Source organism: Peromyscus maniculatus, chromosome 2 (genome assembly GCF_049852395.1).
Source record: "Peromyscus maniculatus bairdii isolate BWxNUB_F1_BW_parent chromosome 2, HU_Pman_BW_mat_3.1, whole genome shotgun sequence".
Taxonomy (NCBI): domain Eukaryota; kingdom Metazoa; phylum Chordata; class Mammalia; order Rodentia; family Cricetidae; genus Peromyscus; species Peromyscus maniculatus.
In genome coordinates this window covers 27,448,190-27,475,992 of record NC_134853.1, presented here as the reverse complement: position 1 = coordinate 27,475,992, position 27,803 = coordinate 27,448,190, and the positions used below count along the sequence as shown (strand labels likewise).

The 27,803-nt window shown below is 39.9% G+C and overlaps 1 long non-coding RNA gene across 2 annotated transcripts in view; it reads right to left on the bottom strand.

The window, feature by feature from the left end:
* Nucleotides 1-27,803, bottom strand: part of LOC121827531 (uncharacterized) — a 59,530-nt gene that overhangs the window by 9,588 nt on the left and 22,139 nt on the right. The window contains exons 4-9 of one of the 2 annotated variants that reach the window (XR_013048840.1): nucleotides 18,274-18,331; nucleotides 18,063-18,133; nucleotides 12,963-13,093; nucleotides 8,891-9,022; nucleotides 7,000-7,247; nucleotides 4,545-4,610 (exon numbers count right to left, since the gene is read on the bottom strand). This is a non-coding gene — a long non-coding RNA (uncharacterized LOC121827531). The remainder of the gene's footprint in view (nucleotides 1-4,544; nucleotides 4,611-6,999; nucleotides 7,248-8,890; nucleotides 9,023-12,962; nucleotides 13,094-18,062; nucleotides 18,134-18,273; nucleotides 18,332-27,803) is intronic. The other variant, XR_013048841.1, reaches the window with a different exon arrangement.

Below are 27,803 nucleotides of genomic sequence, written 5' to 3'. Positions count from 1 at the left end.
CAGGTTGTAGGTTGAAGGTTTTGTGGCTGTGTTGATGTCCCTGTCCCACTGCTAGGAGTCATATCTGGTTGTAGAAGATGGCCAGTTCAGGCTCTGTATCTCCCATTATTAGCAGTCTTCAAAAGGGTCTAGTACAGGGAGTTTCCACTGTACTAGATTTTCACAACACCCTTCAAGTCCCCCAATTCCAGTAATTTCTCCCAGTACTCTCTCCCTTCATCCCTCCTGTTCCTATTCCCACCTGCCCTCAGTCCACTTTTCTTTTTTTCATTGTATATTTCTGATTTTTTTTTTTTTATCAAAAATCAGATGTCCGTAGGTATGGTATGTATTTACATCTGGGTCTTCAATTCTGTTCCATTGATCAACCTGTCTGTTTTATGTCAATACCATAAAGTTTTTTAAACTATTGCTTTATAATACAGCTTGAAATAGGAATGGTGATACCCCCAAAAGTTATTTTATTGTCCAGGATTGGGTTTTTTGTTTTTCCATATGAAGTTGAGTATTGTTCTTTTAAGTTCTATAAGGAATTGTGTTGAAATTTTAATGGGAATTGAGTTTAATCTGTAGATTGCTTTTAGTAAGATGGTCATTTTTACTATGTTAATCCTAGTGATCCACGAGCATGGGAGATCTTTCCATCTTCTGGTATCTTCTTCAGTTTCTTTCTTCAGAGACTTGAAGATCTTGTCATACAGGTCTTTCAATTGATTGGTTAGAGTTACCCCAAGATACTTTGTTTTATTTGTGGCTATTGTGAAGAGTGATGTCTCCCTGATTTCTTTCTCAGCCTATTTATCATTTGAATATAGGAGGGCTACTGATTTTGTGTGTGTGAATTAATCTTGTATCCAACCACTTCACTAAAGGTGTTTATCAGTTGTAGGAATTTCCTAGTAAAATTTTTGGGGTTGCTTATGTATAGTATCATATCATCTGCAAATAATGGTACTTTGACTTCTTGCTTTGCAATTTGTATCCCTTTGATATCCTTTTGCTGACTTACTGCTCTAGCTAGAACTTCAAGTACTATATTGAATAGCTATGGAGAGAGTGGACAGCCTTGTCTTGCTCCTGATTTTAGTGGTATTGCTTTGAGTTTCTCTCCATTTAATTTGAAGCAGGCTGTCAGCTTGCTATAAGTTGTCTTTATTATGTTTATGTATGTTCCTTATATCCCTGATTTCTCCAAGGCTTTTATCATGAAGGGGTGTTGGATTTTGTCAAAGGCTTTTTCAGCATCTAATAAGATGATCATGAGGGTTTTTTTTAATATTTCAGTTTGTTTATATGGTAAATTACATTGACAGATTATCATATTTTGAACCATCCCTGCATGGTGGATGCTCTTTTTGATGTGTTCTTGGATTCAGTTTGCAAGTATTTTATTGAGTACTTTTGCATCAATGTTTATGAGATAAATGGTCTGTAATTCTCTTTCTTTGTTGAGTCTTTGTGTGGTTTGGGTGTCATGTTGACTGTGGCCTCATAAAATGAATTTGGCAGTGTTCTTTCTGTTTATATTTTGTAATAATTTGAGAAGTATAGGTTTTAGCTCTTCTTTGAAAGTCTGGTAGACTTCTGAGCTAAAACCATCTGGCCCAGGCCTTTTTTTGGTTGGGAGAATTTTAATGACTGCTTCTATTTCTGTAGGGGTTATAGGTCTATTTAAATTGTTTATCTGATCTTGATTTAACTTTGGTAAGTGGTATCTATTGAGAAAATTGTCCATTTCTTTTAGATTTTTCAATTTTATGGAGTACAGGTTTTTGAAGCATGATCTTATGATTCTTTGGCTTTCCTCAGTGTCTGTTGTTATAATCCCATTTTCATTTCTGATTTTGTTAATTTGGATATTCTCTCTTTGCCTTTTAGTTAGTGTGATAAGATTTTGTCTATCTTGTTGACCTTCTCAAAGAACCAACACTTTGTTTCATTTATTCTTTGTATTCTTCTCTTTGTTTCTATTTTATTGACTTCAGCCCTCAGTTTATTTCCTGCCACTACTCTTCTTGAGTATGTTTACTTCTTATTGTTCTAGAGCTTTCAAATGTGCTGTTAGGTCTCTAGTACAAGATCTCTCTAATTTCTTTATGAGGGCACTTAGTACTATGAACTTTCCTCTTAGCACTGCTCTCACTGTGCCCTATAAGTTTCGGTATGTTGTACATTCATTTTCAATAAATTCTAGGAGTCTTTAATTTTTTTATTTACTTCTGCTTTGACCTAGTGGTGATTCAGTAGTGAGTAGTTTAGTTTCCGTGAGTTTGTAGGCTTTCTGTTGTTTCTGTTGTTGAAACCCAGTTTTAATCTATGGTAGTCTAGTAAGATACAGGGAGTTATTTCAGTTTTCCTGTCTTATGAGACTTGCTTATTGTCCAAGTAGATGGTTAATTTTGGAGAATGTTCCATGAGGTGCTGAGAAGAAGGTATATTCTTTTGTGTTTGGGTGAATTAGTGTCATAAGGTCTATTAGCTCCATTATTTCTGTTTAGTTTTTGTATGGATGACCTGTCCATTGGTTGACAGTTGGGTATTGAAGTCTCCCACAATTAATGTATAAAGTTCGGTGTATCATTTAAGCTTTAGTAATGTTTCTTTTACAAATGTAGGTGCCCTTGCATTTGGGCCACAGATGTTATGAATTACAATGTCCTCTTGGTGAATTTTTCCTTTGATAAGTATAAAATGTCCTCTATTTCTTATGATTAATTTTGGTTGGAAGTCTATTTTGTTGGATATTAAAATAGCTACACAAGCTTGCTTCTTAGGTCCATTTGCTTGGAAAATCTTCTGCCAACCCTTTATTCTGAGGTAATGTCTATCTTTGGTATTGAGGTGTGTTTCTTGTATGCAGCAGAAGGATAAATCCCTTTTTCATATCCATTCTGTTAGCCCGTGTCTTTTCATTGGGGAATTGAGAGATATTAATGACCAATTTTTATTGATTTTTATTATTTTTCTGTTGTTGGTGGTGATGGGTGGTGTGTGTGTGTGTGTGTGTGTGTGTGTGTGTGTGTGTGTGTGTGTGTTCATACATGCACGTGTGTTTCCCTTCTTGGGGTTTTGCTGGTGTGAGATTATTAATTGTCTCTGTTCATGGGTGTAGTTAACTTCCTTGGGTCAGAGTTTTTCCTCTAGTGCCTTCTGTAGGGCTGGATTTGTGGAAAGATATGATTTAAATTTGACTTTATCATGAAATATATTGTTTTCTCGATCTACGGGGATTGAAAGTTTTGCTGGGCATAGTAGTATGGGCTGACATTAGTGGTCTCTTAGAATCTGCAAGACATCTGTCCAAGCCCTTCTGTTTTTTAGAGTCTTCACTGAGAAGTCAGGTGTAATTCTAATAGTTCTGCCTTTATATCTTACTTGGCCTTTTTCCTTCACAACTTTTGATATTCTTTCTTTGTTCTATATGATTATTATGTGGCATGGGGACTTTTTGTATGGCCCAATCTATTAGGTGTTTTGTAAGCTTCTTGTACTTTTATAGCCATGTTCTTCTTTAGATTAGGAAAATTTTCTTCTATAATTTTGTTTAATATATTTTCTGTGCCTCTGAGCTGGGATTCTTCTCCTTCTTCTATTCTTACTACTTTTATGCTTGGTCTTTTCACAGTGCCCCAGATTTCCCAGGTGATTTGTGTCAGGAATTTTTTAGACTTAACATTTTATTTGACTGATTAATCTATTTCTTCCATTGTATCTTCAACACCTAAGATTCTCTCTTCCATCCCTTATATTTTGTTGGTGATGCTTGTGTGTGTGGTTCCTGTTCACTTACCCAGGTTTTCCATTGCCAGAATTGGTTCCAATTATGTTTTCTTTATTGCTTCTATTTCAATTTTCAGTTCTTGAACAGTTTCTTTCACCAGTTTGTTTGTGTGTTTGTTTGTATTGACTTCCTTGGTATTTTCTAAGGAATTTATCTCTTTCCTCCATTTTTTTGGTTTTTTTTTTTCCTCAATTTAAGGGATGTTTTTTCAATTCCTCCATCTTCACAAAGTTGGTTTTGAGGTTGTTTTCTTGTGTGTCAGCTGTGCTGGAAGGTTCATGTCCTGCTATTGTAGGATAACTGAACTCTGATGGTGCCATATCACTCTTTCCTGTTGTTGTGTTCTTACATTAGAGTTTACACATCTGGATTTGGGATGATTGTAGGTCTATGTGTTGATTCCTGTGTTTGTCTTTGTTGGATGTGTGTTTTGTTCCTTGGTGTCTGTTTCCACTCTAGTCTTCTGGCCTAAATGGCCAGGGGTTTTGATGATTAGTTAGTCATCAGGTCAAGTAGGGTATCTCCACTGGGGTTTTGGGGGCTAACTTTGCCTCTGTAATTCCAAGTACCTATATGGCCTCTGATGTTCTGGGTACCTGCTTGGTCTCTGAGATTCCTAGTATGGCATGGTTTTCAGTATAGCAGAAGTTTTCTGCCAGGGTTGTTGGCTGAGATATGTAGCTAGGGATGGGGTAGGGGAGCACAGTTGAGGGCTATTGGGCCAACTTTGGGGAGTGTTAGCTGGCTGTGGACATTGTCTTACCTGAAGTCCCTAGGACAAGTCTGGCTTTTGATAAAGCAGCTGGAGTTGTGATCTGGGATACAAAGCCTAGGAGAGAGATATTGGGCACGTATTAAGGAGTGTTGAGGATGGTAGGCTGTGGTATTTTACTTAGAGTCCCTAGAATTTGACTTTCCTCAGTAAAGCAGAAGTCTTTTGCTGAGGTTGTGGACCAGAATGTGGACGCCAAAGAATGGGTGCTCAAATAATGGTTCTTAATCATTGTATGTCTTTCAGCTAAAGTGGTTGTAGTCTTCAAATGGGACTACAGCAAGAATGGAAAGAAATTAAGCAGAGTAAGACTAATAGTTACATTTGAGTGTCAAGGAAGAAACAGTAAGGGAATTAAAGAGAAGACATTCATGAAATGATAAAAGTAAAGAAATACAATCAAGGGGGGAGGGAGAGAAAGACAAAAATGTTGGTCCACATAATTAGTTTTAAATAAGGAGCATAAAAACTGAGGAAACAAGTGCTCAGAGTAGGCTTCTATATGCTAGCTCATGTGGTTGCTGGTGTAGAGTCTATCTTTATATAGTTCCTCATGTGGGCACAGTTGCAGAATCTGTCTATATAGTCATCACATGCATGTACATAAGTTCAATTTCTTTCTCTATAAGGTCCCTCTCAAAGGAACAGGTACAGAGTCTATATCATCTTTTATATGGATGCATGTGCAGAACCTACCACTATGCTTTCTTTTTCCCTTCCCTGACTACTTAAGTTAATGCCTTCCATGAGAGCAGAGACTTTGTGATATGATACCCCTTATGCTGATCTTTGTATCATTTGCCCCACAACAAAAGTTGTGTGGCTTGGGCAGTGGGCGTTACAGTTGCAACTATTTTTCTGTCTCTAGGAATTTGATAGAGCTGTTGGCAAGCTTTCTAATGGCATGCATCAGACCATGGCATCTTGAAGTACTATCTACTCATTGTCTCTCTTTCTAGAAGCTAGTCAATCTCACTCTGGTTTGTTTTTCTAAACCTGATTTTAAACTGAAAAGTGAAAAACTTTACAGTTCTGACTTAAAACCTCCCCCCTTATCTGTAGGTGTTCAGTAGGCCAGGGAACATAGTCCTCTTCAACTTTCCCTGAGTTTCCAGAGTAGACCATGTTGTTGTGGGATAATGCTTTTGTACACTGGTTTAATAAAGTGCTGATTGGCCAGTAGCCAAGCAGGAAGTATAGATGGGATAAGCAGACAAGGAGAATTCTGGGAAAAGGAAGTGTGAGTCAGGAGACACTAGCCTGCTGTCCAGGGAACATCAAGTAATGGCACACAGGTAAGGCCACAAAACACATGGTGGCATATAGATTAACAGAAATGTTTTGAGTTTAAGTGTAAAAGCTAGTCAATACTAAGCCTGAACTAATGGCCAAGCAGTTATAATTAATGTAAGCTTATATGTGCTTACTTGGGGGATGTGAGTAGGAGAGATTTTCCCGGACCACCGGCCAGCCAGGACACAGGAAAACTTTTAGCTACACCATGTAGAAAGAGACCTGTGCCTGAATGGTAGCCAACTAGACAACTGAGAAGAAGTTTTCCATGGAAATGGATACAATTGGAGAAGACCATTGTAAGTGAATAATAGACACAGAAAGACAAATATTATATATTTTCTCTTATTTGTGAATCCTAGATTTTATATAAAACTATGTTTGTACATATAGCCTGAAAGTTGAAGTGAGACTGTCTGTGAGCATGAAAAGAAATAGTAAGAGGGATGAGAGAAAAGAGAAAAGGAATGTAGTGGGAAGAGGAGGGCTGTGGATTACTTCATATATCCATTATGAAACCAAATACAGTAGGCAATGAACATATTGCAACAGCCAATTGTAAAAGAACCTACATAAATACAACTTAAATTAAAAAAAAAACAAATAGGATGGTGAAATGGCTCCACAGTTAAAGGAACTTGCCACCAAGCTCAAAACCTGAGTTCCATGCCCAGTTCCCACATGGGAGATGGAGAAAACCTATTTATATTGGTTGTTCTTTGACTACCACATTCATGTCATGACCTCTGTCTCTCTGTCTCTGTCTCTGTCTCTCTGTCTCTGTCTGTCTGTCTGTCTGTCTCTCTCTCTCTCTCTCACACACACACACACACACACACACACACACACACACACACACACACACGAATGAATAAATAAATCGTAATGAAGTAATTTAAAAGACAAATACATGCCGGGCGGTGGTGGCGCACGCCTTTAATCCCAGCACTTGGGAGGCAGAGGCAGGTGGATCTCTGTGAGTTCGAGGCCAGCCTGGGCTACCAAGTGAGTTCCAGGACAGGCTCCAAAGCTACACAGAGAAACCCTGTCTCGAAAAACCAAAAAAAAAAAAAAAAAAAAAAGACAAATACATTTGGGACCAAAAAAGTCTTCTTGCCATTGCTTTGGTTGAGTGCTAAAAAGGTTTTGTCACCTGTAGTATCAGACTCCTCTCTCCTTGGGCTGTACCATGTACAATAGTCCTTCTCTGTCCAGAAGACACTGTAGTCATCCACCACTTCATGCTTTTATACTCTTTCTATTGCCCTTTTCCACCATGGTTGCTGAGCCTTGGAAAAAGGAGTTGTTCCATTTATGGCTGATCATTCTTTGGTCCTTTACTCTATGCACCTTGGCCACTTTTGAGTCTCTGTGCTAATCACCGTCTGCTGCAAATAGAAGCTTCTCAGATGAAGGATGAAAGATACATTAATCTCTGGACATAATGATAAGACAGGTTACTAAGAGTCAGTTTAATATTTTGTCCACTTAACAGAATAATGGTAACAGATTCTCTCATTGGGCCTAAAACTTGTCTGGTCACAGGTTCTTGGTCTAAAAATGGTGCCAGGTATGGGTAACATGTTCTTGGAGTAGTATATAAGTCCAGTTAGAAAGTGGTTAGTTATTCGCATCATATTTGTGCTAGTAATGCACTAGTGAGCATGCCTTGCCAGGCCAGTTATTATTGTATTTCCCAGGGTTCACAGCTGGGTACAACTGGTGATTACTCTTCTAGTAGCATCCATAGCATGGCACCGCCCACCATGATGAAAACTAGTCAGAAGGGTCACAGCCCAGTACTAAACTGATTTTTCTATGTTCTGTGACTGAAGTCCTTAGTGTCTTCAGCAATAGGGTCTACCTATCAAGTTTTGGAGGGTAACCAGGAACAATGGAAATAGCTTGTCATGGTTGGGCTTCCACAGATTTCACTGGCCAACAACTCCAAAAGAAGCAACCTGTTCTTGGCACTGGCTATTTGTTATCATTGATGTCTAGTAGAGGCATTACTCTCCATGTCTTAGTTAGGGTTTCTATTGCTGTGACAAAACGCCATGGCCAAAAGCAAATTGTGAAGGAAAAGTTTATTTGGCTTACACTTCCACATGCTGTTTATCATTGAAGGAAGTCATGTCAGAAAATCAAACAGAGCAGGAACCTGGAGGCAGGAGCTGATGCAGAAGCCATGGAGGAATGCTGCTTTCTAGCTTGTTCATCATGGCTTGCTCAACCTGCTTTCTTATAGAACCCAGGACCACCAGCCCAGAAGTGGCACCATCCACTATGGGCTGGATCCTCCAACACCAATCATTAATTAAGAAAATGCCCTATAAGTTTGCACATAGCCTGATCTTATGGAGTCATTTTCTCAACTAATGCTCCCTACTCTCTGTTAACGGTGGCTTGTGTCAAGTTGACATGAAATTAGCCAACACAGTCCAGTTATAGAAAGAATCCATTTTAACTATATATGTGGAATCTTCTACAGTAGTAGGTTCCCCTATGGTTTTTTTCAAAAGAGATTAGTGTCATTATTTCTTCCAGTATTCCTCCACCCTGACCAGTTCTTACACTCCAATTTATTACTTCCTGTTTTGTCATTCACTTTAACTCTCCAACCTCCCTTGACAATTCCTCCTTGTGGCCCCTTAGTAATTTTCTGACCTCTATGCATATTCTGAATGAAACACACACAGTTGAAGATTCAAAGTTAACAACCGGATGTTGTGGATATAGAGGATATTTTTTCTTTCTCTTTGTTCCTTTCCCTTCTTCCCATCCCTGTGTGTGTTTTTCAGTCTCTAATCTTTTTTTGTCTGATTTCCTCTTCTTCTCCTACTTCTCCCCCTTTCTTTCAAATTATGTGATATGAAAATTAATGTGAATTTTCTGAGTTTCTCTCTTTAACCCATGGTTAAAACACATCCTAGTGGGAGCCGAACCCTCCAGAAAAGACTCTAGACTCTTTCTCCTTCCACTCTGCTTTCTAAAAAAGTTTATTTTGTTGCTATGGAAACCACTTCTTTTCTGTCGTTACCCACCTCATAGGACAGCTGCTCTGAAATTCTCTTCAATTCATTCTCTAGAGACTCTAGCAGGATGAACCTGGGTGACCTCTCTGTCATCTTCCAAAACCATGTGAATATCTCTAATGTTGAAATGGAGCACAATACCTATATATCAATTTAATGTTTTAATTAAATCTTTTCAATTGTTTAATGAGCTTCAATTAATTGACTTTATGAGTTGAGTTTTAAACTTTTGGTGAAATAATTTTATGTTTTGAAATGTTATATCATTCATTGAAACTAGCCAAACAGTTCAAGAGAAGCCTAAAGAAATAATTATTACAATGTGTATGGGTTAGCTCACAAGTACAGCTATCTTTTATTTTATTATCAGATTTAGTAATTTTATCTCTTGCTAGACATTTTTTTATTAATTTTTAAAATTTATTTTATGTATCAACTACACTTTCTTCTCCCTCCTCTCCTCCCGTTCTCTTCCTCTACTTCCCTTCTACATCCCCCCCCCATCCACACCTTCTCCATCTCCATCCAGAAAGGGGCAGACCTTCCCTGGGAGTCAACACAGCATAGCACAAGTTGAGGCAGGACCAAGCTCCCCCTGCATCAAGGTTGGACAAGGCAACCCAGCTTGGCTATTGGATTCTCAAAGGCCAGCTCCAGTGTCCTGATCCAACTGCTAGGAGCCTCACAAACAGACCAAGCTACACAACTGATACACACATGGGCCTACGTTGGTCCCATGTAGGCTCCCTAGCTGTTGGTCCAGAATCGGTGCACTTTCACTAACTCAGGTCAGCTGTCTCTATGCACCAATCATTTTTAACTAAAATTCAAACTGAAAAAGTCAACAAGAATGTTGCAAAAAAAAAAAAAATAAAAGATCTGCTTATAACATTTTCCTTCTGAAAAATCATCTTTGTTGCTTATAGGAAAACACCTTCCCCATACACAACATTAAGACCCTTAAAGACTTATCAATGTGACTTACTAGTCTTCTCTCCTGCCATTCCTACTCTGGCACCTGTAACATAGCCAGGCTGCTATGTCCCAGTCACTCAAGGCTATCGGACACTCCACCAGAGATAGTTGTCTTCTTAACCTCCATCTGTGAAATCCTCCTCCATCCCACCAGCAGCTTCTTACCTGTCAGGGACCAGCTAAGATGTCAGTTCTTCGACAAGCTTTCTGTGATTGCCCCAGGCCAAGTTATTCACTTTCCAATTAAAGCAACAGCAACTGTATATTATAATTACTTGGGTATATGCCTGGAACCCCCACTAAACTGTGATCTTCCTTGAGGGCAATGACCTGCTTGGATGCATTTCATCGTCAGCATCTAGCACAAGGCACACATATGCTCAAGACATGTTTACCCTCATGTACTCATAGATGGCTAAGTGAACACATAATGAATGAATGGAAGGGGCTAGTGCATGAGTTCATTAACAACAAATAAATGGACCTACTGAAAGTCATAGTATACTTTATTAAATCATCTGGATTTGAGAAGACTTCTAATTTCTAACAAGTAAGGTATTGAGGTATTAGGTTAACTTTGTTTCTATTCCTACAAAGTTGCCATTAATTTATTGATAATTTCTCAGTAAAGTTAATAGATCAGAGTTTTAAATTTCTTTGTTCATCTCTGATCTAGTTATTTTGCTTGTTTGATTTTCCCAGGCATAATTTAAGATACTCGGTTCATTTAGTTCAGACACAGACATGTTCAATAAGATAGTATTTACAATAATAAAAATAACATTATTTTGTATATCTTATATGTTTCCAAACCTTAGAATTAAAAAAGTATTTTTTCCTTTTATTTTATTTTATTAACATTTTTTGTTTATTTTACATACCGATCATGGTTTCCCCTCCCTCCTTTCCTCCTACTCTCTTTCCCCTCTTCTACCCTTGTCCCCTTCTACTCCTCCTCTGTCTCCATTCAGAAAGGAACAGGCCTCCCATGGGTTTGAACAAAGAATGGCATATCAAGTTGAGATAGGACCTAATAAGCTCCTCCTCCTGCATAAAGCCTGGGCAAGGTAATCCAGCATGAAGAACAGGTTTTCAAAAGCCAGCTAAGTGCCAGGGACAGGTCCTGATCTCAGTGCCCTACAAACAGACCAAGCTACACAGCTGTCACACATATGCAGATGGCCTAGGTTGATCCCATGCAGGCTCACTAACTATTGGTCTAGAGTCCATGAGCTTTCATGAGTTCAGGTCAGTCAGCTGTCTCTGTGGGTTCCTCCATCATGACCTTGACCCACCTGGATCATACAATCCCTCCCTGCTTTCTTCTGAAGGGCTCCTGGAGCTCAGCCCAGGGCTTGGCTGTGGATCTCTGCATCTGCTTCCATCAGTTACTAGATAAAGGCTCTCTGATGACAATTAGGGTAGTCACCAATCTGATTACAGGAGAAGGCCAGTTCAGGCACCCTCTCCACTATTGCTAGGAGTCATAGCTGGGGTCACCCTTGTAGATTCCTGGGAGTTTCCCTAACCCTGAAATGCCACCCTCTCAAGACATCTGTTTCATTACATTCCCCCTCAGTTCCACCCCCAACCCTTTTAACTTGCTGTTTTTTTTAAAAAAATGAGAATTATCAGTTTTAACATTTTCTCCTAGTTGACTTCTTAACTACTTATATGATTAAACAGTAGAATGGAATAGACCCATGTTCTATTGACCAAGGGAAAAATTATTCTCTCTCCATGTGTCCATGAAAATGTACACCTATATTTACATCTTAGTCCAGTCTGCCGTCAATGGTTTTGTGTGATGTAAGCTGGTGGTCTCCAGGAGGCCTTAAGTCACAGTGCAGCTCTATATTACTGTCACTTGTTCATGCACAGGCCAGCATGGTGACACAGTGGCCTTATTAGCTTCCTCATGCAGCATTAGTTCTGAAGAGGGTAATTTTCATCACAGTGCCACATATACTATCTTTCTAAGTAGAACACTGTGTAACTATGGGCTATTTCTAACTCTCCATGTATTTTATCAATTTTAACTCCTTTTGATTCAGCTTCTAGTTTTCATAGCAATCTGTTACTTGATTTGATTTTAAAAAAACATTCAAGGGATTTTCACATTGTATTCACCTGTCCTGCTTGAATTTCTACATGAGAATTTCAATGACAAGCATGCACCATTCCCTGATCTGGAACATGTAATCAAACAAAAAGGTTATCCAAGGCCAGTCCTGATTTTTCACATTATGTATGGGGAACTGGAGTAACACCCAAACCCATGGTGTCCTCATAGAAAGGACAGAACAATGTGAGATTTTTGAACAGATCAGTTCTAGTTCTGAGAATGCAAGAGCTGCTTTTACTAAGCACCTATTGTGTGCCCATTGTGAAGATAACACTACATAAATCAATGCATTCATTCTTCACAGTAATTCTGGGAGATGGCATTTGTTCCCATTTTTTTTTTAGGGAACTATAAATTCAGAGAGACTGAATGATGCATTGTAGACAACAGGACATGGGAGGCAGAACTGGATTTAGCTTCACAGCTACAACAGATCTTTTGAAAGGAAAGATTTGAAACAGGAGAGAAATACTGCTGACTGGTTCACACAGGTTCCTAGTTATCTGAAGGTGTCATTGTTCCTAGATGTTTTTAGAAGCAGAAATGGCAGAGAAGCTGACAGTGTGATGTTTTCAGTCAGATCACCTAATCTGAGATCCTGGTTTCTGCTCATGTCAATTGAATTCTATGTGAGTAAATCAATTATTCTGAATCTCAGGATCCATGTGGATCTCTCTCTCTCTCTCAGTGTGTGTGTGTGTGTGTGTGTGTGTGTGTGTGTGTGTGTGTGTGTGTGTGTGTGTGTGTGTGTGTGTATGAATATGTACATATTCAGGAAGTTCTCACATTGACTCTTTGAATTTGGTATCTTCTAATCAAGACTATGAAACAACTTTAAGCGAGACTGCCCTTCCAGGCACTTCCCCTTAATTACCCACTCATATAAATCACAGCTTTCTGTCTGTCACTTTCAAGGGCCCACTGTGAATGCAAACCAGGTGACTATGTGGATATGTTGGAAAATAAAGTGACAGAACATACCTGCGCTTCCATTTTGCTCAGGGCAGTGATTATTAATGTGCAAAATCCGGAGTGATATGGTGTCCAGAGTTTCAGCAGAATTTATTGCTTACAGCTTTAGCGTCCCCTGGCCTTTACCAGCTGTTTCACACCTGGACATGGAGAACAGAAACATCCCTCTTCAATTTATCTTTCCTGGACTTGTTGCTTATGGGACTCAGATGCCAGGTGACAGGGCTGGGAAGCAGCAGTGAGTGTCTCCACCTGTGCAGCACTGAGCTCCCCCAGGAGCTCTTGTTCTCCATGTGGTGCAGACACCAGCTTTAATAGTGAGGGAGAGCTTAAGTCTTGGAGGAAGTGAGTTCATGTAGGCTTGTTTTTCTATTATATGATCTTCAGTCTTATGTGCGATACATCGATTAAGGGAGCAAGATACTAGAGACTTTTGAAAGGCTCAAGGACTCTTTTGTTCCTAGTATGTATGTGCAGCACAATTTTCATCTCTGAAGGTCTTTCCTTGGATTTCTAGACTCTGGGAGAGCCTCCTGGACCTTGTAATGCTGTGGGCTCGGTGGCTACTCTTATACGGACCGGTACATCTGAGGCACGAGGGAAAGGTCATTCGCTTACTAAATGAAGGAAGAATGAGCAAGTTACCCTCCCTCTGACATCTAAGATGTGCTGCATTTCAGTAGAAAGCACGGGATGTGGACGGAAAAGACCTGGTGTTTAAGCCTCGTTCTGTCCTGTGTGGGTGTTGTGGCCTACAACAGCAAAGCTGTGGGGCTGCCTCATAGCCATCTCCAGAGTTAGATGGGACGCTTGTATGGGGGGCGGTCCTTCAGCCAACTTCCTGACATTGGCCCAGTTTTAGATAGATCAAGGCAACAAAGAAGATGATTTTTACATAAGAGAATATTGGAACCACACAAATTGAAACCAATCTTGGCAATATCAAGGGTGTGATTTTATTTTCATAGTGAGTAACCAGCCTAACCACTGTTTTTCTCTCCTTCTCAGGGTCAGCCTTGTCCACAAAAGAAGTCCACAGATAAGAATGACTATTCTATTTTAGGGGCTTTAAAGTGTATGAGAGAAAGTATAGGAAAATCTTTGTAACATTTCCAATGTCATCATGAACTCTATGTAGTTAAAATATGCTACCCAAACTCCCGCAAAACTGATGTTTAATGAAACATTTTTCTTTGTTGTCTCTCTCTGTCTCTATGTCTGTCTGTCTGTCTGTCTGTCTGTCTGTCTGTCTGTCTCTCTCTCTCTCTCTCTCTCTCTCTCTCTCTCTCACACACACACACACACACACCTCTATACAAACACATATTTAAAAACACACATATCGAGATTCCACACTATCAGTAGTGACTAACTGCTCCATCAGGAGACATTTCATCCTCAATCGGTCTCTGGTGCTAATGTCTTCAATTGCTCCCTGGCACAGAGGGGGAGATGCTTGACATGGCTAAGTTTACCAGAGCAACTTTCCTGGCTGTGCAGCCAGCTGGAAGGCTTTTTCTCCCATAACTGACTTTCAGCACCATTGCTTCTTACCAGCAACTGCTCCCTGCTGAAACCCATGAAACGAAGCCACACACCTAACCATTCGTACTCGGGGCACCACTTCTCATTGCTCCACTGTGAACATGTAGCCTAGAGACGGTCATAGGAGAGGTGAGCTAGATGAAGTTTAACCCTCGCAACGTGCTCAGTGGTTCAGGAGTATTTTTGACCCAGTAAACTAATGACCTAGGTATGCCATCAATAAAAAAAACTCCTTAAATTTAATTTCTGTGGCACTGGGTAGCACATTTGACACTGTTTTACCATGAGATGGGGGGACTTGGATTAAATTTAACTCTTTTTTTCAGACAAAATTTGAGGCTATCTGCCTCCATCTACTACTGAAATCTACAACTAAAACTCAGTGTGTCTTTTCAATATTAAAAACCTAAATAGGTTTGTATTTCAGCAGTAATTTCTTGGCAACATAGGCTTGACAGAAACCCATGAGGATGCAGACAATGCTTTTGGCTACTTTATTTTGCACAGGGAAAGCTGTGATTTCTCCCTCAGAGAATAAATTTAAATTGATCAGCTCTTCTTTTTCCTTCCCTGTAGGTATAGTGAAGCTAGAGACAGATAATTAATTAATCAAACACATCTGAAAACATTTTTATTCAAATGAAGAGTAAATGCATTCTTATATTTTATGAATTCATTTAATTAGTAATGAAATAGGCTTAATTTAGACTTATGCAAACTGATTTTCCACACAAGGCTTGCTTCACCACTCAGTAAACTTCTTGTTTTGAAAAGTGTGGCTAAAAACCAGATTCATCCCCAGAGCTATGGTTTCTGAGCAGAAAGCACTGGACCAAGTGTCAACTGGTCAGTACAGCTGTCTTAAGATAGGCAAAGTGTGAAAAAGCCACCAGCCACGCAACACACGGCTCAGAACAAAAGACATTTTTGCTTTTTGTCCTACTCTTAAAAAATAACCTTGAGGTTGGAAATTGACACCCATCCGAAGCAAATCAAATTTACTCTCTCTTCTTTCGTGAACTGGAAAGGTCAAGATGAAGAGGTGGTAATGGAACGGACTTGGAAGGCCAATGGCCTGCCAAGTTTACCATGAAAATATTGGAGGAGTCAGAATTTGTGTGTCCACCCCCTTTCTCTGTAGATTTGTTTCCCTCCCCTACCAATTACACGGGGTAGGGAATTCTGCAGGGGCTACATGCACACCTGTACGTGCTCACTTTGGTGCAGACTGTCCCTCGGCACCTTGCTGTGTGCCTGTACAAAGTAATACTCAGTGTTTATTAGAGGAATAAATAAATCAAGGCAGAGAGCTGCACCAAGATGAAACTTCCTCCCCTGGTCTTTGCAACTGACTATTCAGGCTGGAAGAGGTTCTTCCTGCCTGAAGTCATTTTCAATTTCAGTTCCCTGTGGCTTTTCTCCAGCTGTTTTTCTAATGGAGACATCCTTCCCTCCTTCCTCTTTGTGATGCTAAGTGCTGACTACACTCCATGATTTGACACATGAGTCAGTTCTTCACGAAGGTCCATCTTTGCATCACACAACTACAGCTCTTCTACTTGCAAGTTTGATTGCATGTTTAGAGGAATATGTGATGTACTAGAATTTAATTTCTTCTAAACCGGTAGGTTGGAAGCTGCTTGTGAGTATCTACTACCTTTAAATATCCAAGTTGGTTGGGAAGGAAGAGTAAAAATGGTGTTTATGGGAGGAGTAGGGGAGAGGAGGGTAAATACATTCAAAATACATTTTAGGAAATTCTCAAAGGACTAATAAAATTATTGTTAAAAATTCCCAGGGCATAAATAGCATCTTTAAGCTTAAATACTATACTTTTAAAAATTATCCTTTGAAAATGGAGGAGTAGTGGATGAGAGGCAAAGAGGAGGTGAGGGAGGGGCTGAGAGGAGAGCATGGAGGGGAAATGATGGTCAGGATGTAAAAATTAATCATATTTAATAAATAATAATAATAAAGAAAAATATCATTTGATATATTCTAGACCAGTAAAACATTGTTCCCAGCTGTATTTATTATTCTAGAATATAAACACAGTAAATATTGCAACCTTTTGTTTTGTCTCTAGGACCTAGAAAGCTTATTGGCACACTACGAGATGTTCAATGATTATAAAATGACTGAATTATTACGGGGGTAACTTATTGAAAACAAGACCTACTCCACAGGAGGGAGCTCATGCCTAGAACTGTAAATCTGGCCAAGAATCAATGACTGGTGAGGACATACACTCTAGAGGAGAACCTAGTACTATTATTTTATTAATCAGACCTAGTTTAAATTGTCTTTTAAATACTTATCTTTACTTATCCAGAGATTAGTGCAGCCCTCTGCTCCCATCAAGGAAGGATCTCACCTGGCCACCAAACAACAGAGATTAATAAAAACACCAAAGCTGGCCAAGCTTCAGAGAATGAATGACTATGGCATGCTCAGTCCCAAATGAAGCATCTAGATCACATCCCCTCCCCTACATGGCTCAGGGAAAATTTTGGATAAGAGGGCAGAAAGATTGTAAAAGCAAGAGATTGGGGAGGACTGCTTCAAAATAGTGTCACTGGATACAATAGTGTCCCTCCACACATGAACTCCCAGTAGCTAAGACTGTCCCCAGAAAACCTACATGAGATAAAGGCAGTCAAAAATCGAGCGTAGATGAGAGCTCACTCACTAAGCTTTACTCCTAGCTGAGGAATGTGGCAGCAGAAGGCTGCAGGGTTAGGGAGAGTCCATTTTCTTCGAGGTCATGGCCCTTGTTACATTGCCCATGATGCAGAGGATGGCACTATGTTCCATGCATATATAGATGGCAATGATTAGACTAAGCAGGTTAAGAAAAGAGAACACAGAGGTGGCAGGGGGGTATTCTGGGAAGAGTTGGAGGGGGAGGAGAGGATTGCTAAAATTAAAATACACATGTAAAATTCTCAGAGAATGAAAAACAAAAACATTTAAAAAGATTTCATGAAAGACTTTCAATATAGTATCAGTTTCTGTAGCTTCTTGTGTATTTAGGATATAGATCAGTAGGTAAGGGCTTCCACTATTCAATGCTATCAAGAGTGAGGAGGAGGCACAATGGGAGAGGATGAGAGAGAGGGAAGTGTCAGGTCATGGCTATTGCTATAAGATGTCAACAAATTCAAAGAATTACAGAAGCACTCTAGTCAGAAAGACAGAATAAGAAAAGACAAGGTAGGGTGGATCATTGAGGATCAGCCCATTATGGCTACAACAGAGAATGGGATGAAGGAGAATTGTAGAAGCATTAGGAAATGAACTTGAAAAGTTTTGAAGGGGCTTGAGTGACAAATTTAAATTTTATCTAAAGGGTAATGTAATAGTACCACACAATTCTCAGAATCAGGAACTTGCCATTTTTCTTCCCAGCAATACAGCAATTGTAACTATCTTGTTTTGTATGTTATGATGTGGTAATGGTAATTTGTGTCAGTAAATTTCTGTATTAAAATTTAAATTCATCTGGTACATACAGATCTTTTGCTTCTTGACACCATACCCAGTCAATTAGATGTTGTTACTCACCTCCTGAGTCCCACTTTTATTGGAGATGTTGTCTGTGTTGTTGTGTGTGACATTTGATGCTCTATTTTGGTCTAGGGGTGAGAAAACAAAGCAGGGTGTGTGACTGGTGTTCAATCTCTTCGTACCTCTCTTACTCTCAGGGATTCTCTTCACCAGAGCCTTCTCATTAAAAGTTAACATTTTATGTTCTTTGAATAGGATCTTTCCTTACATTACATGGCTCTTGAACACATGTACTTCTGAATTTCTGATTCTCAAAAAGTTTCCTCCTGAAAGAAGAGAAACAAGAAGGCATTCACCATCAGGGTTTCTTTTGCTGGCTTGCCTAAATTAGAAAAGAACTGTGTCAGGCTGTGGAGATGGCTCCGTTGGTAAAGTGTCTGTGTTATAAGCATGAGGGCCCGAGTTTGGATCCCTACATAAAAAGCCAGGTACAGCAAATACCAGAATGGGCCAAAATTCCAGTGCTTGGGAATTGGGGACAAGCAGATCCTTGGAAGTTTTTGGCCAGCTGCCCCAACTGAATTAATGAGCTCTAGGTTCAGTAAGAGATTCTATCTCAAAAGCTAAGGTGATGGATGATCAAGGAATATAATCCAAGTCAACCTCTGGCCTCCAACATATGTGTATATGTATATAGTACACATTCATACACACAAGCACAGGCTTGCATACACATACAAATTAGCTGAGCTAATGCACTTCTAACATGACTTAAGAAGTTATACTCGTCAAAGCTAACCACTCTTTATCAGATCTCATTGGCTGTAAGATGCTTAGCCAGTTTGCAGTATGTTGTCGTGTCAGTCCGTTTGGATTTATTTTATCCCAATGACCCTTTCTTCCCCTTTGTCTGTGCTCCAGTCATTCACAGTTTTCCTTTCCTAGCAGTGAGTCAGCCCTGAGTCTCATCTTTAGGGACCCAACCCTCAGAGGACCAGGAGTATCTCATCATTATAGCCAAATGGCAAGATATTCTATATTGTTTAATAAAGAAGTGGCCACCTGTCAAATCACTTACCTCTATCTAATTCTGTATTTTATCCCCTAATCCAGCCATCTCCAGGCTTATTACAACTATGTGTGCCACATTTTCATTTGTACATATGAACTGAATCCTACAGTTCCTTCAGCAAGTAAACTGTAATATTTACCCTCAGAATCAAGATTTGTACTTCATGTCTTTGTGAAGCCTGTTATCAGTCTTTAGGTGACAATGAGTAATGGGGGCAGATCCCAGAAGATAAAGGGTGTCAGGCACTTGTACGTGGTGAGGTCTTTGCAAGACCAGATCTAGCAAGGAAGGAGAACTGTTTCTTTTTACCAGGTCTTAAAGATTTTACCTGGTATCTTCCTGTTTAGTCTCAGTATCATGGTCTTTTTCTACAATCACACTGACTTAAGAGATATGCTATGGTTGTATACTCAGGTTTTTATTTATTTATTTTTATTCTTCTCCCATACAGTACATCCCGATTGCAGTCTTTCCTTCCTCCACTCCTCCCAGTTCCCCTACCAGCTCAGCTCTCCCCCAGAACTCATCTGTTTTCTTTCAGAAAAGAGCAGGCCTCCCAGGGATATAAACCAAATATGGCATAACAAGTTACAATAAGACTAGGCATGAACCCTCATATCAAGACTGGACAAGGCATCCCAGTAGGAGGAAAGGGTTCCAAGAGCAGGGTCTTGTACACCCCCACTCCCACTGTTAAGAGTCTCACAAAAACACTGAGTTAACAGCCATAACATATATACAGAGGACCTTGTGCAGACCCACGCAGGCTCGTGATTGCTGCTTCAGTTTTTGTGATCCTCTATGAGCCCTGCTTAGTTGATTGCTGTGGGATGTTCTGTATGCTGTGAATGTGTTGGTCTGATTGGTTGATAAATAAAAAGCTGATTGGTCAGTATCCAGACAGGAAGTATAGGTGGGGTAAACAGACAAGGAGAATTCTGGGAATAGGAAGGCTGAGTAAGCAGATGTTAGCCTGCTGTCCAGGGAGCAGCATTTAATGACACACAGGTAAAGAACATATAGATTAACAGAAATGGGCTGAGTTTAAATGTAAGAGCTAGTTAGTGGTTAGCCTGAGCTAATGGCCAAGCAGTTTTAATTAATATAAGCTTCTGAGTGATTATTTTATAAGTGGCTGAGGAATCCATGGTTTTGGGCAGGACTGGAGAAAACTTCAGCTACCATTGATTCTATGGACTGTGTTCTCAGTCTTTTGGCAGTTCACAATTTCTGTAAATTACTTGTGAAGCTGCAAAAGATAAGCCTTTTCTTAAATGCTACCATCAGCCCCTTTTGCTTTCAATGAGTGCTTTGAGTTGGTAGTTAGTTGACTTGAGCATGGTACACTTTTTTCATATTCTCAAAAGCAGTTAACAAAATTCACCCTGCTCCAGAATCATTTCAACTACCGTGGTTCCATATATATGTTCAGGTGACTGAGCTATTGAATAACATGACACTGACCTGTAGCACACTTCAGTCCACTGCTCTGAGAGTGATAACAGCAGACACTGAAAACATTGCCTCTTACCACTGGGAATGGCTGGTTCTTATTTCTGGCTTGTGACTCAGCTATTAAATCTTACAATGATTTGGGTAATTTTTCCTACCAATTGTTTTAGCCTATGTTTCCACTGAAATTTTGGGTTATTTTGTTTTTTAAGTTTTTAAATATCACAGATATTTGAATGTTGTATGGTTGATCATAGTTGCCCACGTAGCTTAGGATAAGAGTTCTCTAAGTGCTTAAACAACTCTGAGTGTGTCTGTGGGTTTGTTTCTAGAGAAAACTGACGTAACAAAAAACCAACGCCTGTGGGAGAGACCTACTGATTGAGAGCAGCACCATGCAATAGTGCCTGGGTGGAAGGAAGTCAGAGAAGTAGAAAGCCAATAGACATGTTCAAATTTCTTCTCTTCCTACATGTGTTTAGGGCTGCTGCCATCACTCATAGACAACAGACTTTAGCTATCTTCGGAGCTTCTGGGCCATCAGCACAAGCTTGAGATGGCTGAGGTGTCTAGATACTTGAACTGAATGGCCACCGGGTTTGCTGCCCCTCTAGCAGGAAAATAGATCTTTTAAAAGCTTTCTACTCTACTATCACATAAGCCAAATTATTATATATCATGTATGTTACTAATTTTTTTCTCTAGGGAGTACTGGCGAATAGCAAAAAACCATTATGATAATATGCATGTAACTTGGGGAAGAATTTGTCTACAGCAGCTATACAATTGTATGTGGTTTCTTCTAGAAAATCAGCTGTCTAAACAGTGTAACTCAATCTGTCTTTAACAGGGAGTCATGTGATGCTGTTCTACCAGGTAGATTTATCAGGCAGGAGACAAACTGAAGAATCTTCCTCCAAAGTATGGTTAAGTGGCATGGATCTTACCAAGTACTGTCCAATCTTACTGCACTGTCTGGAGGATACATGTGTGGTTGTTAGTGTTAGAACTTTGGATTGATGCTGAGATGTGATCACTTGTGATTCAGACATAGAAACAAAATGTGAAACATTTACATCTCTATAAACCCAGAAAAGGTTCAACTTTTCAGATTTTTTCATAGCAGCTAGCTGATTAGTAGGTTCAAATGCAGCTGAAGGTAGAATAGAAGACAGAGACTCTTCTGCAGCTATGGTGTACCTGCTCTTCATGTTGCTTTTAATCCAAAGAGCACACTATTTTCTCATACAATATTAGTTCTGTTTATTTAATTTCCTGGATATTCTATCTCAATTTTTTGCCATATTTTTCCTTGAAAAATTAAAACTTGTCTTCACATTCCAGTGTCCTTCATTGGAAGCAGTAGGAATTTATTGTCACATTTAAACATAAATTATTTTATAAAAGAGTTTGTACAAGACAATATTGAAGTTCATTACATGTGTATTTTCGGAGTCCAGCTCTGACCTGTTGAAGGGTTCTTGGGAAGAGGAGAGAGGAATGAGGAATTATTAGATAGAAATATAGACCTAGATGACAAGAAAGACAGAGACACAGGATAGCTTTGGGAGGGCCCTGGGTCACTGTCCAGCCACCTTGAGATTTATTCTAATGGGCTTTTTAGGAAGCCCTGCTGGGTAAAGCAAGCTCAGATTCTATGACCTTGACTAAGGCTTTATTAGGGATCCTCTGTGGGCCCCCATAGTGTATCAATAAGAAGTAAGTTCAGCCATGTGAACCGAGGATGGATAATCTATTTCTCAATGTGTCAGATATGTATTATGAATCTACAAGACAGAAGGGTAAATGAAAATGATCTCCATATATATGACAAAATGAAAAAATATAAAGGGATTATAGTTAAATCTTTCAAAGTATGTATCTTAATGTTTTGAAACTACTATTTAAAATGTTCAAGTAGCCCAGACCTCCCATCTGGACAAGAGGTGAGTGGCTGGGCTCAGACTCAGAGAGGTCTGCCCCTAGATCCCATCCCTGGGCACCAGCCATTCCGGGGAAGACCTGCCCAACTTGGCCCCAGGTTCTGGCCATTAGGCAGGATCCCCTCCATCCCCATGGGGAAGGTTCCCCTTCTCCAAGATCCCGGGCAGACCCTGCAATCTCCATGCCCTGCCCCCATGTCCATCCGCCCAAGACCCCAGCAACTTCCTGAGACTTAGAGACCAGCCCCCAGCTCCCATCCTGCCCCAAACCTCCCATCTGGACAAGAGCTCCCATCCTGCCCTGGACCTCCCATCCGCACAAGAGCTCCCATCTGGACAAGAGAGAGAAGCTTCCTGAATCTGTCAGCTCTGTCTGGACCAAGAGTGCTGATAAGACCAAGAACGAATCCACAAGATGGGCAGACGTCAAGGCAGAAGTACACACAACAAAATGAAGAACAATACAGCATCACCAGAACCTAGCCCTCCTCCAACAGCTAGACCTGAATGTCACAAAATGGAAGAAGCAGAAGAAAGCAACCTTATGAATAACATCATGAAGATGGTAGAGGCTTATATAGAAGAAATCACAAATGAAATTGAGGAAAAGACAAACAAAAAATGGGAAGAAGGCTATAAAAAACTAGAGGAAAGGACAAATAAAGCAGAAGAAAACAATAAATCCCTGAAAGAAAATCATGAAAAAGCAATGAAACAAATGAAGGAAACAGTCCAAGACCTAAAAAGGAAATGGAAAAAATGAAGAAGACACAAACAGAGGGAATGCTGGAAATAGAAAACCTGAGTAAACAAACGGGAACTTCAGATGCAAGTATAACCAACAGAATGCAAGAGATGGAAGAGAGGACTGAAGATATGGTAGAAGAAATAAATTCATCGGTCAAAGAAAACACTAAAGCCAACAAAGTCATGACTCAAAATGTCCAAGAAATTTGGGACACCATGAAAAGACCAAACCTACAAATAATAGATAGAGGAAAGAGAAGAATACTAACTCAAAGGCACAGAAAATATAGTCAACAAAATGATAGAAGAAAACTTTCCCAACTTAAAGAAGGAAATGCCTATGAAGATACAAGAAGCCTATAGAACACCAAACAGACTAGACTCCCCAAAAAAGTCCCCTTGCCACATAATTAAACAACTAAATGTACAGAATAAAGAAAGAATATTAAGAGCAGCAAAGAAAAAAGGCCAAGTGACTTATAAAGGCAAACCCATCAGAATAACACCAGATTTCTCAATGGAGACTTTGAAAGCCAGAAGGACCTGGACAGATGTCATGCAGACACTAAGAGACCATGGATGCCAACCTAGACCAATATACCCAGCAAAACTTTCAATCATCATAGACAGAGTGAATAAGACATTCTAAGACAAAGCCAGATTTAAACAATACTTATCCATAAACCCAGCCCTACAGAAAGCACTAGAAGGAAAATTCCAACCGAAGGAAGTCAGATACACACTCGAAAACACAGGCAATAGATAAAGCCACAACAGTAAACCCCAAAGAAAAGAAGTACACACACACTACCACCAAAAATAACAGGGATGAACAATCACTGGTCATTAATATCCCATAATATCAATGGACTTAATTCACCTATAAAAAGACATAGGCTTACAGAATGGATACAAAAGCAGGACCCATCTTTTTGCTGCATACAAGAAACACATCTCAAATTCAAAGACAGACACTACCTAAGAATAAAAGGCTGGGAAAAGACTTTCCAATCAAATGGTCTTAAGAAACAGGCGGGTGTAGCCATCCTGATATCCAACAAAATAGACTTCAAACTAAGATCAATCAAAAGAGATCAAGAAGGGCATTACATACTCATCACAGAAAGATCCACCAAGATGAAATTTCAATTCTGAACATTTATGCCCCAAACACAAGGGCACCCACATATGTAAAAGAAACATTACTAAAGCTTAAACCACATATAAAACCACACATTAATAGTGGGAGAATTCAACACCCCACTTTCACCACTGGACAGATCTCCCCAAACGAAACTTAACAGAGAAATAAAGGACTTAACTGATGTTATGCCTCAAATGAACTTAATCGATATCTACAGAACATTCCATCCTAACAAAAAAGAATATATCGTCTTCTCAGCACCCCATGGAACTTTCTCTAAAATTGACCACATACTTGGCCACAAAGCAAATCTCAACAGATACAAAACAATTAGAATAACCTCCTGCATTCTATCAGACCACCATGGTTTAAAGTTAGATTTCAACAACAACAAAAACTACAGAAAACCTGCAATCTCATAGAAACTGAATAATGTTCAACTGAATCACCAATGGGTTAAGGAAGAAATAAAGAAAGAAATTAAAGACTTCTTGGAGATCAACAAAAATGAAGATACCACATACCCAAACTTATGGGAAGCTCAAAAGGCTGAAAGACATTTCAGGGATTGCTCAACATCCCTAATCATCAGGGAAATGCAAATCAAAATGACTCTGAGATACCACCTTACACCTGTCAGAATGGCTAAGATCAAAAACACTGAAGACAGCTTATGCTGGAGAGGATGAGGAGCTAGGGGAACTATCCTCCACTGCCGGTGGGAATGCAAGCTTGTACAACCATTTTTTAAATCAATATGGCACTTTCTTAGAAAATTGGGAATCAATCTCCCCCAAAATCCAGATATACCACTTTTGGGCATATACCCAAGGAATGCTCAATCATACCACAAGGGCACTTGCTCAGCTATGTTCATATCAGCATTGCTTGTAATAGCCAGAACCTGGAAACAACCTAGATGCCCTTCAACCAAAGAATGGATAAATAAAATGTGGTACATATACACAATGGAATACTACTCAGTAGAGAAAAACAATGACATCATGATGTTTGCAGGCAAATGGATGGGGCTAGAAAAAAATCATCCTGAGTGAGGTAACCCAGACTCATAAAGACAAACATGGTATGTATTCACTCATAGAAGGATACTAGATGTAAAACAAAAATGACTAGACTGCTATTCACAACTCCAGGGAGGCTACCTAGAAAACAGAACACCAAGAAAGACACAGGGATCGCCCAATGACAAAGAAATGTATGAGATCTACATGAACAGCCTGGACGTGAGTGGGGGTAATGAAGGGCAAGGGTGGAGGGAAAGAGAGTTTAGGGGAGTGGGAGATCCCAGCTGGATCAAGAACAGAGTGGAAGAACAAGGAATAAGAGTCCATGATAAATGAAGACCACATGAGAATAGGAAGAAGCAAAGTGCTCGAGTGGTCCCCAGAAATCCACAAAGATACCTCCACAATAGACTGCTGGCAATGGTCGAGAGACAGCTGGAACTGACCTACTCTGGTGATGGGATGGCCAAACACCCTAATTGTTGTGCTAGAAACCTCATCCAATGACTGAGGGAACTGGATCCAGAGATCCATGGCCAAGCTCCAGGTGGAGCTCCAGTAATCCAATTGGCGAGAAAGAGGAGGGTTTGTATGAGCGAGAATTGTTGAGACCAAGGTTGGAAAAAGCAACAGGGACAAATAGCCAAACGAATGGAAACACATGAACTATGAACTAGTAGCTGAGGAGCCCCCAACTGGATCAGGCCCTCTGGATAAGTGAGACAATTGATTAGCTTGAACTGTTTGGGAAGCCCCCAGGCAGTGGGACTGGGACCTGTCCTTAGTGCATGAGTTGGCTGTTTGGAACCTGGGTCTTATGCAGGGACACTTGGCTCAGCCTGGGAGGAGGGGGCTAGACCTGCCTGGACTGAATCTACCAGGTTGAACTCAATCCTCAAGGGAGTCTTTGTCCTGGAGGAGATGGGAATGGGGGATTGGCTGGGGGGAAGGGAGGCGGGGGCGGGAGTGGGGAGAACAAGCGAATCTGTGGCTGATATGTAAAATTAAATTATAAAATAAAAAATGTTTAAGTAATATTTTTATTATATGAGAATTTTATACCATATATTGTTATCATTTTATGCCCCCAACTCCTCCCAGATCTACTCCCCCCTCCCTACTCATCAGAGTGTTTTCTTTTATGAAGTTGTTAAATATTCATTTATTTGTGTGTACATGTTTGTATGTGCAGGCACATGTGGATGTCAGAGGATAACTTGAGGGAATTAGTTTACTCTTTCTGTCATGTGGGTCCTGGGAAACTGCCTCAGGTCACAAGGCTTACCCCATGACCCATTTGTACTAGCCCTGAAACTACTCTTGAGAGCATGGAATCCACGTCTCCCATCAACACTGTTTTAAGCCATTATCTCATGTTGCTTGTCATGAACCAGGAGGTGCCTTAACAGATAAGTGGCCCTGCTACCGATTATATCAGAATGAATGACTTGAGCAAAATTATTCCAAGGCTCCAATCATAATTTTTGGCAGAGATTTTTCTACATTTAATTGGCTTATGACAAACAATTCTAAACTACAGGTCAGCCCATGTTGTTATTTAAATGTTCAGTTTGCAACTAATTCTTCCCTGGCACTTCACTAGGAAGTAACATTGTTTAAAATTAGATGTTTCTGCATGAATGATTAGAATCCCTCTCCGGCCAGGACACGCAATTTGAGATAACTGGCTTGTACACTATCCCGGCAAAATTACCATAGCTGTATTTTTTATTTCCAAAATATAAAAATATGGGGCATCAGTCATCCTTGGTTTTGGGGGATTTTGTTTGTTTGTTTGCTTGTTTTTCCAGAAAACCTGGAATCGTTCCTGAGGAAAACTCCACTCTCTTCTTTAAGGTCTCCCCTGAGCATCTTGGTCTGGTGCTGTTTGACTTGCTTTGTTTTCAGTCTGGAGATAGAATCCATGGTTCTGCACATGCTGAGCAAGAATTCTCACAGACCTAAGCTCCGCCCCTGAGCTGGTGTTTTTTCAGATACAAACATGACTTCAGAATAGAATTCTAAACTACTGACGGTTAAGACATATAAATCTGTTGCTAGGTGCAATTCAGACAATTTTACTTCAAGTTTTCTCAGGTGTATACTCTTTCACCATTGAAAGGCTGTGATGTCTACAACAGGCCATTCAGATTTGATGAGTCAGCATTCCCTATACTTGCCAGAAATGATGCTCCACAGGTTCTACCCACGTCCCACTGAATCAGAGCTCAGGGTTTAACCAGCCCCGAGTGACCCGGATGAGTGATAACACTCAGGGAGTTCTAACAGGGCAGTTCTTAATTGTCTCTTAATAAGATTGTTTTGCATAAGGCATTGACTTTTGTCACTTTCAATTAAGAAACTCCCAACCAGTACATATGCTATTTTGTTTCAAATGTGTCACCAACATTTCTA